At 32.6% G+C, this 10,905-nt stretch overlaps 1 pseudogene; it reads left to right on the forward strand.

Moving 5' to 3' along the window:
* On the forward strand, nt 2,155–3,432 carry LOC104767638 (annotated as a pseudogene).

Here is a 10,905-nt window from a genome sequence, read left to right on the forward strand (position 1 = left end):
CGTCAACCAGAGGAATTTGAAAGCTGATGATCGGCCTGACATTATTTGCAGGGTTTTTAAGATGAAACTAGAGAAATTTATGGATGATCTAACTAAGAAACATATTTTGGGAAAAACAGTTTCAGGTAAATCTCTTTGACTAACATTTTACATTTTTAAGTTTTTATTTATATGTTTCTCATATTCACTTAAATTAATTGACATATTCTGTTTTGCAGCTATTTATCAGATTGAGTTTCAGAAAAGAGGTCTTCCTCATGCTCATATTATTGTTTGGATGGATAAAAAACATAAGTTCCCAACAGCCGATCATATCGACAAGATAATTTGTGCTGAAATTCCAGATAAAGAGAAAGATCCAGAACTCTATGAAGTTGTCAAAGAATGTATGATTCATGGTCTCTGTGGAGGTGCGAATTTATGGTTGTATGGTGTGAATATTAACTCTCCGTGTATGGTTGGAGTTTGTTGATACAACAAACTTAGACAGAGATGGATATCATAATTACAGGAGGAGGGATGATGGCCATTTTGTAGAGAAGAATGGTTTCAAGTGCGACAATACATATGTCGTCCCATACAACAGAAAACTTTCTCTAAAGTATCGTGCTCACATTAACGTAGAATGGTATAACCAAACTGGATCTGTCAAGTACTTATTTAAGTATGTGCACAAAGGTCAAGATCGTGTTACTTTGTCAGTTGAGGCCGGTCAAGAAGAGGATGAAACAGAGTATCCTTCAGATGCTGTCAATGATAAAGAGACAAATAAAAAAGATGATGTTCAAGATTTCTTTGACTGTAGGTTTATCTATATTAGTTATCAGTTTACATTAAAAAAATATGTAGAAGATGTTTATTTCGTTAAATAGCAGAATGAGATGAATTTTACATTTTGCAGATATGTTTCCGCATGTGAAGCTTTCTGGAGGACGAATCAGTATCCTATACACTATAGAACAACACCTGTCATCAAACTTACATTTCATGAGGAAGGGAAGCAACCTATTTTCTACAGAGATGGCGAAAAGCAAAATACCGTATTAAATCGTNAAATCGCCCAACTCTTGATCACACGATGTTTACCGCTTGGTTTGAGTTGTGTCTAAGGGATGAGGAAGCAAGAAAGCTTACATATGAACAGATTCCAAATAAATTCATCTATGATAAAGAGGAGAAAGAGTTTCGTCGGAGAGGTAGAAAAGGATTTGCTATAGGGCGAATCAATTATGTGCCACATAATTTAGAAGATTCCTACCATCTTCGAATTCTCATCAACAGCAAAAAAGGCCCTACCAGTTTCAACGACATCAAAACTGTCAAAGGTGTTGTTTATAAAACCTATAAAGAGGCATGATTTGCTCTAGGTTTGCTAGATGATGACAAAGAGTATATTGAAGGCATAAAGGAAGCTAATTTTTGGTGTTCATCAAAGTTTTGTCGTAGATTTTTTGTGATAATGCTTATATCTGAAAGTTTAACTTCTCCTAAAACTGTATGGGAAGATACATGGAAAATCCTATCAGAAGATATTGAGAGAAAAGAAAAACAGAGGAGACAACGTCCAAGTATACTTTTACTTCTATAGCTTAATGTAATTTTATTATATACCATTTATTAAATATATAATTAAATAATTTAATTTCTCTAATCATATCACTAATATTTTATTTTCGGTAGACTTTTGTTTGTCAGAACTGGAAAAACAGAAATTGCTACTAAGAGAGTTACAGAAGCTATTGAAAAGAAATGGATGTTCACTGAAAAAATACAACTTTATGCCACAAATATCACTTGAAGATGTAACATTGCCTAATCAGTTGATAATGGATGAACTCAACTACAACCGTGAGGATTTAGCAAAGAAACATGTTGGTTGGAAAAAGATGCTAACAGAAGAATAAAAGAAGATCTATGATGAGATAATGGAAGCTGTTATAAACGACAAAGGTGGTGTCTTTTTTTTTATATGGATTTGGAGGAACAGGGAAAACATTTTTGTGGAAAGTATTTTCTGCAACAATAAGAGCAAACGGTCATATTGTTCTCAATTCAGCATCTAGCGGTATTGCATCACTACTGCTGGAAGGAGGAAGAACATCTCACTCTAGGTTTGCCCTTCCTTTAAACCCAAATGAAACTTCTACTTGCAACATGTCACGGAGCTTAGAACCTGGTGCGTTGGTTAAAGAAGCAAAGTTAATCATATGGGATGAAGCTCCAATGATGAGTAAATACTGCTTTGAGACATTAGATAAAAGCTTGAAAGATATTATGAGGAATAAAGAAGACAAATTGTTTGGAGGAAAAGTTGTCCTTTTTGGAGGTGATTTCAGACAAATTCTTCCAGTTATTGTTGGCGCAGGAAGGGAAGCGATTGTCAATGTATCATTAAACTCTTCATACTTATGGAATCAGTGCAAAGTTTTAAGACTGACAAAGAACATGAGGTTGCTTCAAGACATTGGTAAACAAGAGGCCAGCAAGATAGAAGAGTTTTCAAAATGGATACTGGCAGTTGGAGAAGGAAAAATTAATGAACCGAATGATGGTGTGTGTGAAATAGATATCCCACAAGAGTTACTTATTCCAGAGGGTTCATCTCCGTTAGATTCAATCATTAAAGCTGTTTACGGAAAGAACTTTGCCACCCAAAAGGATCCTAAATTTTTCCAACAACGAGCTATTCTTTGCCCTACCAATGAAGATATCAATTCTATCAATGATGTCATGTTATCAAGCCTAAACGGTTAGTTCATCTTTAATCGTCCTTTATTTATTTTTAGTAATCCTTCAGACATAATTCATCGTATTCATTTATTTTGGTTTTGTTTTTTTTTTTTTGTCTTTTCAGCTGAAGAAAGAATTTATCTAAGTTCTGATTCAATTGACCCTCAAGATAAACGTGCCCTGAAAACTAAGGTTTAGTCACCATATTTCCTTAATACCATTAAGGTTTCGGGTATACCTTATCATTGGCTACGTTTGAAAATAGGTTGTCCAATTATGTTGATGAGAAATATTGATCTGCATGGTGGTTTAATGAATGGTACAAGACTGCAGATCACCCAAATGGCAGACCATGTTTTACAAGCTTGGATTTTAACTGGTACGCGAGTTGGTAAGATAGTTCTCATACCTAGGATGTTGATATCACCATCAGATGCTAGGTTGCCTTTCAAAATGCGTCGAAGACAGTTCCCAGTGTCAGTTGCTTTTGCAATGACTATCAATAAGAGTCAAGGACAATCTCTAGAAAATGTTGATATATACTTGCCTAGACCCGTTTTCTCACATGGTCAGTTATATGTAGCAATGTCAAGGGTTAAATCAAAGTCTGGATTGAAGATATTGATAACAGATAGTGAGGGAAAACCTCAGAAAAAGACAAGCAATGTTGTCTTTAAAGAAGTTTTCCAAAATCTTCATTAGGAAATGGAATGGTAATTACTTTCTATATTTTTCGTATATTATAATTTCTTTTCGATATTAAACATTTAGAAACACAAATAATTATTATTGCTTTTAATTTATCTTAGAACACAAACCAAAAAAACTATAGTCCAATATTGTTGTGTGCTTAATCTCTTACGAACCTACAATCCTATATTGTTGAAGATATATCCTCTTACATAGCTACTATTCAATATTGTTGTGTGCCTGATTCCGTAAGAAGCTATATTATGCAAAGTAAGTACTCAATCAAGAGACTGAATTACTGTATAACCACAAATATATAAATAAACACTATATAAACTTGGAAAATAAGTATAGATACCTAACTCAGACAAGAAAAAGGAAAATTAAAAAAACAAATAATTAAAAATAAATATAACTCCATATTGTAGCACGGGTTATCCCTTGTATAAATTTGTTTTAGTGGAATGTGTGTGTGTGTTCGTGAGCTTAGCTTAGTGTATCAGGTGAATAATAATTTGGACGAGATTAGAAATTTGGAAGAAGATGGAGAATGATATACTGAAGAGTGAAGCGATTAAAAATCAAATCAAGAATAGCTTAAAAAGATTCGTCCTTTAGTGCCCAAGGCGGCTACATTCCTTAAAATCATGTGAAGAAGTAGGTCGATGATCCATCTTACTTTGTTTAAAGGGAGATTTACATTGAGACATAGAAAGTGTGTTCATTTGACACACTTTCTGTTTCCTCATCATATCCCCTAAAAATCATGAAGCCGTTCATTATATCCTATATTAAACCTCAAACCCTAAACCCTAAACCCTAAACCTCTAAACCCTAAACTCTGAACCATCAATCTTAAACCCTAAACCCTAATTTTATATCCTAAACCGTAAAGTCTAAACCATAAAGCCTAAATCCTAAAATTTAGACCTTAACTTTAGATCATACACCATAATCATAAATTTAATTTCATAGTAATTTTAACAAATATAGCCAAATCTGAAGATCTTTTACTAGAAAACATGAAATTGACCTACCTGTTGGTACCGTAATCCGTCACCTTGAGTTATGGGCTAGGGCCTAGGCCCAGCGGGTAATAAGAGGCAAGGCCTTGACTAGGTCGGAGGAGCGGTCAAAGATTCCCTCGGATACATTGAATAAAGGGAGAAAATTACAGACTAAATTGATGGAATTAAATCTAATTGAATTGTATAAAAGTAAGGAGGGGGAGAATGTAAAGGGGATTGAAAAACTTTCATTTGGCAATAAGAATACATTTTTCACTCTGCAAATTACAATTGATGTTTACTTCTGCTCGGAACTAGAACGGTGGTAAGCGCCCCCGCTCTCAATTCACTCCGGAACTAAGGTTAGACTTCAGTTCTCACACTACCCCAGCCAGTAAACCTTAAACCTTAACTTATGCCAAATGTTTGACTTCTTGCATTATATTCTTTATAAATTTCCAAATTCATTGATGTTGTTCACTATTATGTGGATGATTAACATGCATAGATTAATTCCTAATTTTGAATGATCAGAGAAAAAAACATATTAATGCCTAATTAATTAAAAAATTTGTGGTTTGATAAAGTAGTCATGGTTAACTATCAAACGATTTGAATATTTCATATCCATAAAATCAAGTCCACATGGACGATAAGTTATACACATCCACTAAAAACTACTTTTTTCGGTGAAGTAGTCGATCATTGTTAAATATCAAACAATTTTAATCTCATCATATCCCCTAAAAACCTAATCATGAAACTTATACTAAATCCTAAACCATAAATCCTAAACTTTAAATCATAAACTATAAACAGAAATTTAATTCTATAGCAATTTTAACAAATGTAGTCAAATCTAAAGATTTTTTACTAGAAACCATGAAATTGACCTACCCCAACCTTTAAATCCTGAACTTTAAATTAGGCCAAATTTTTGACTTCTTGTATTAGATTATTTATAAAATTTCCAAATTTATTGATGTTGTTCTTAACTAGAGGTAAAGAAAGATTTGGAAATTATATTACTGGTTTTTGTGCTAGAAACACTTAGAATCCGGCGCCTCAATCCTTTGAGCTTAAGAGAAATATTTCATTGAAAAAACTCTCTAACCAAGTGTTAACTAGAATTATACATCTAAACATCTCCATGGACATGATTTGTATAACATAATGCACCATTTTGTTTATTTCATCTAGAATTTTTTTTTGCTTTTCTCTAACAAAAACTATATATTTTTGTGCCTACACTTTCCAACTAGCAAAAATTATATATTTATTTAAACAATGAAAGAGAGAGAAGAGAATGAAAAAGAAACATGTGAATTGGGTAACTAGAAGGTAAGAGAGCATGTGTGAGAATGATATCATAGAGAGAGGGAGATGAATTGAGTATCTAGATGTGATGAAAATGTTCATTGGAGAGAGAGAGAGAGGGTCTGAAAATTAAGAAATTATAAAAGAAAAGAAAAAATAAGAAGATATTGCTGTAAATAAAAGCAAAAAAAAGATATTGTGGGGTTTGTTAAACAAGAGAAAGAGAGTGATGAAAATATTTTTGTTTTTTTTATTGAGCATTATTGTGTGCATAAAAAGAATTGGTTGGGAAAGAGGTGGTTTAGTTAAAGGGTGTTTTTGACAATTCAATCTAAGAAAGTGTGTTGTGGACAAAAAGTGTGCTATTGTGATATTAAAGTTTCAAAAAGTGTTAGAGTGCAGTATTTCCTTGTTTAAAGAAACAGTTTGTGGCCACTGTAGCTAAAACAGACTTTTCTCTCTAGCAAAACCCTAGATCTACAGCTCCGACGCCGCCGTGTCCCCTTGCCTCTCCGCCGCCCTAGGCTTTCGTCAGCGGTGTGAGAGGGCTCTGCTTGTTTCTTTTCTTTGTCGCTTCGTCGTAGTAGTAGGTGACCCAGCTCTTCCATTCCGGTGTGGCGGACGACGAGATCTCGGCTCGCCTTCCTCTTCGGTGACTGGTGGTGGTTCGTAGCTGCTCTGGGCGTCCTTGCAGTTTCGGGGAATCGGATCTGAGTTTTGGATCTCGACGTTCCTTCGTTTTCCTCTACCCTTTCGCAAGAGAAGCTAGCTGCTCGGAGGTTCATGGTCGAGTCATGGTCGAGTCGGGTCTTAGTGTCTTCAGGTTGTTGGGGAGGCTTCAAGGTGTGTCGGTGGCCGAGATTTGCGGACTCCCACAAAGCCGACGTTCTCATGAGAACTTCCTCAACTTCCGGTGTCATTCCGGCCAAGAAACGAGACAACAAAGCAGCTTGGCCAATCCGGTTACGCACCGTGAGGTGATGATATGCTAATTTGTGCTTCAATCCCTTATCTTGAATCGTTAGCATTCTGGTCTTGTAGGATTAGTAAGGAAAAGCTTAGCTCTTGCTGGTTGTTTTTTTGTGTCTCTTGGTCGGTTCAGTCGGATGTATTGTCCGTTTTAGGTTTAAGACCGGAACATTGAAAGCCGGGAATTCCAAGCTTTTCTGATGATGCGCCTCTGGGTGTTGATGCTATTGGGACAAGTTCCACACGCTGATCATGAGGATTTCATAGCTTGGATTTGATTTGCTCTTCAGTATTAGTTTTGGCCTTCTCTGTGCTAGTATTTGCTTTTGTGTCATTAGGTCAATTTAGGTGGTTTAAGAGATGATTTCACTCCGAGTTGTGGAGTGTTATCTATCTCGTTGTAGTTAAAAATGCAATGGTTTTCGATTAGGTAGCGTTGGATCCGCCTAATGTTCCAGGGTTGTACTTGATCAACCATTGCATTTGATCCAATTCTATAGAGGCGAATGTAATGTGCCATGAATTTGGTTGTAATCTTTTGGTTAATGNAAAAAAAAAAAAAAAAAAAAAAAAAAAAAAAAAAAAAAAAAAAAAAGATCCAGCTTTTACACAATTGCTAAAGAGGGGATCACATGAGGAAGTGGTGGATCATATCTGTCTTTACGTTCTTACAATTTGGAAAAAAAAAAAAATAGATATATCATAAATGCACTAAAAATATTATGGAAACTCATTGAAATATGAACACTTCGTTCATGCTTCGAAGCTCGAATAAATCACCTCATATGAGAGAATTCATATGTTTTATGTAGGGCTGGGGATTGGGTTACCCGTTTGAATTTGGGTATTATCCATTCATGTTTGGGTAAACGGGTTTATAAAAATAGAATTTATTGGTATTTTTAAATATAAGAGTTCGGTTCGGTTTGAGTACTATCGGGTTCCGGTCGGTTCGGGTTACAAATTTTAGAACCCAATTAGCATCCGAACTATCGGGTATCCGGAAAAAAAATCTTTTAAATTATTTAAATATAAATAAAATAAGCTAAATTTGACTTATAAAACTAAATGAGATATTCAAAATTATAATCATAATTTTGGATAATTACATTATATTAATGCTAAATATTATAAATATGTTTATATGTTTGGGTTTGATGGATACCCAAATGGATATCTGGTATTATCCGACCCTAACCCGAAACCACGGGTATTGGAAAATAGAACTTAATAAAATTTTATAGGCAAACTCGTATCCAACCCGAACCCGGTTTTTTGGGTCGGGTTCCGAATTGAATATTCGGATACGGTTTTTATCCTCAGGCCTAGTTTTATGTTTGTATTTTGTTAGGAGGAAAATTTCAAAGCAAACAATAACTAAAAATATTAGTTTTTTTTCTGGTAGGATAAAAATATTAGTTTTTTAGTTAATTAAAACTTCAAGATATATACAACAATAACATTTACTATTAAATAAGATAAATTAATAGAATATATAGTGTAAATTAATAACGATAAAATTTTAAATGCATAATCAATACCGAAACTTTTTTTTTTTTTTGTGAAGAGGAATCAATACCGAAACTTAAGATAAACAAGAAGAAGAAGAAGAATAAAATATAATCAAATGAAAACAAGAAATGTGGATGCTTAAACGATTAGTTTTTTTACAAGGCAAACAATTTCTTGAACATATTTTGTGGCGGCAGGTCCTCGTCACAAATGCCCTCACCAACCTTTGAATCATTGATTGTATGTAAGCCAGACACATGCGATCATTTGGGATCTGAAATATTCATAAATACTCAGATCTTTATCATAAAAAAAAAATGAATACAAATTTACTAGCTAATTAGGACATTTTTGAAAAACTCTATCTTCTCTATTTTATGGCTGAATCTTGTTTCTTTTTTTTTTACGACTCTAGTTTTGATTAATTCTAAGGAGCTCGAAGTAAGAAGAGTTAGCATGAAAACACGTACATGTTTTTATTTTGCTCTCTAATATTCTTGTATATAGTTGTATATATTTGCCATTTTTGAATAATCAGTCTTGGTGATTTGTATGAATTTGTAAAATGAGGTCAACCGTTGGTGGAGATGAACTCTACTCCTTATCTCACAAGCCTTTTTACATTATTTTTAAGATTAAAAAGTAAACAAAACCTGAGAAGAAAAACAGCATAATAATAATAGTACAAGTTACAGATTGTGAAGAAGCAAACATATTGAGTCTTGCTTGGGTAGAATCAAGGTCGAATAACTAAATGATAAACGATGGTTACATAAACTCCTAGATCGGGCTCTATTATTATAGTTTTATGCTCACTCTATACGTCGGCCTAACGTGGCAAAAGTGGATGTTTCTTTTGAATAAAGTAGAAAACTAAAAGCAAATAAGCAAACATTGTAATAATACCAAAAGAGGAATGAAAACAAAATTTCTGTATTTGGAAGTGATGATCTTAGACTCCACGCAACAGTGTTCTTTAATTGTTTTGTTTTGAATAGTGGTGTGATATTCTTATTGGCTTGTAACCAAAATGGGCTCCCTAAAAGAAAGCACCACCACTTCTATCTAATGAGGAACACTTTAACATGAGAGTTAAGAACCCCTTTATGTTTCTGAATTATGAATTATGAATTATGATGCAGATAAAGTCACACAAAATAATATACTAACATGATAACATCCCCTATATATTGAGGTTAACTTATAGGTGACATATTGCGGAACATAGTATTTCAAAAAACAAAAAAAAAAACAGTGCTAAAAAATAGCGGTATAATAATATTTTTGATATTGCTAACTTCATTCATTAGTTTAACCGTTTTACAGTATTATATCCTTTTTCGTTCTTAAACCACATGATTTAATCATAATTTATAATAAAAATAAATTATGAGAAAAACATGATAAGATTACACTAAGTCACCATATTACAATATTTTCGAACCAACATTCGATGAAAGGAGAAATCGATAACAATAGTTTAAACTCATGGTAGATAGCAATAATAACACAAACCAATAAATTATATATTTTGGCTATATATTATATTTTTTAGTATTCATATATTCTATGATATGAATCAAACTGGTAATATTCGATATTTGGTAACGGTGAAAGAGGCCGAGGCCACAACCTATACCAAAATTAAAAAAGAATCTATGTAAAAAAAAGACAAAAAAAATAAAACTAAAACTCTTATGAAAGGCCCTCAAATTTAGGTTGATTTAGGGTTTAAAATTATTGGGACAAGAATGCATACACAAGTGCAGAAACTTTAGCTATAAAAGATAGTGGTAAACTATAATTAAATAGTTTTCTACGAAACTGAAAAATGATAAAGATAGCAGTACAAAAAATAATTATGAATGTGATTAGTATATAGATACAAAATACAAATGAGGAAACGATATCATAATCTATTTATTTATTCATATATTTTTATTTTAACAATTTTGCTGTTGCTTATTTGGATATATTTTTTATTCTGCTAATTTTCTTTTGCATCTCTTGAAATTACTAATCTAATTCAAAAAAAAATATTATTCTTTTACTAGTGCTAATGTTTACTGTTTATAATTAATAAAAATAAATGAAACAATCCAACATAGATCTACTATGGATAATATCTTGTCTAATATGAACATTTTTATATTTAGTCTTATCGTGTTTCAAAAACAAAAATATTTAATCTTATCTAATGTATGAATTAGTATGGCTGTTGGAAAAAAAGTACCATCCTTATCGTCAACCATTTTGGAAAAAGACAAATCAATATTTTGAATATTGATTTTTTATTACTTTACAATTCAACAACTATCCATATATTTTACATTTTTGTTTTTAAGATTACAGTTGTGCCACATATCAAATTTGAATATGAACAATTTCTTTGAATATATGGTATAAATCCAAATTAACCTAAATATATATAATTATGATTTAACTCCAAAAAAAAAATTCCCAAGCACGATCGCCAACCACTCGAATCCATCTGTCAGAAACGAACGGCCAATATTTTACCACGTCGCGTTCTATAATTGGATATAAATCTTTTTACAAAGCACTCAAAATTTAATCTCATTTTCTCATTCGTCCACGTTTGATTTATTAATTTGTAAATTATTTATTGTTTAATAAAATTTCTTTAGAGAGAGAGAGAGAGAAAAAAAAAAAAAAAAAA

The sequence above is a fragment of the Camelina sativa genome, chromosome 19 (assembly GCF_000633955.1).
Source record: "Camelina sativa cultivar DH55 chromosome 19, Cs, whole genome shotgun sequence".
Lineage (NCBI taxonomy): Eukaryota > Viridiplantae > Streptophyta > Magnoliopsida > Brassicales > Brassicaceae > Camelina > Camelina sativa.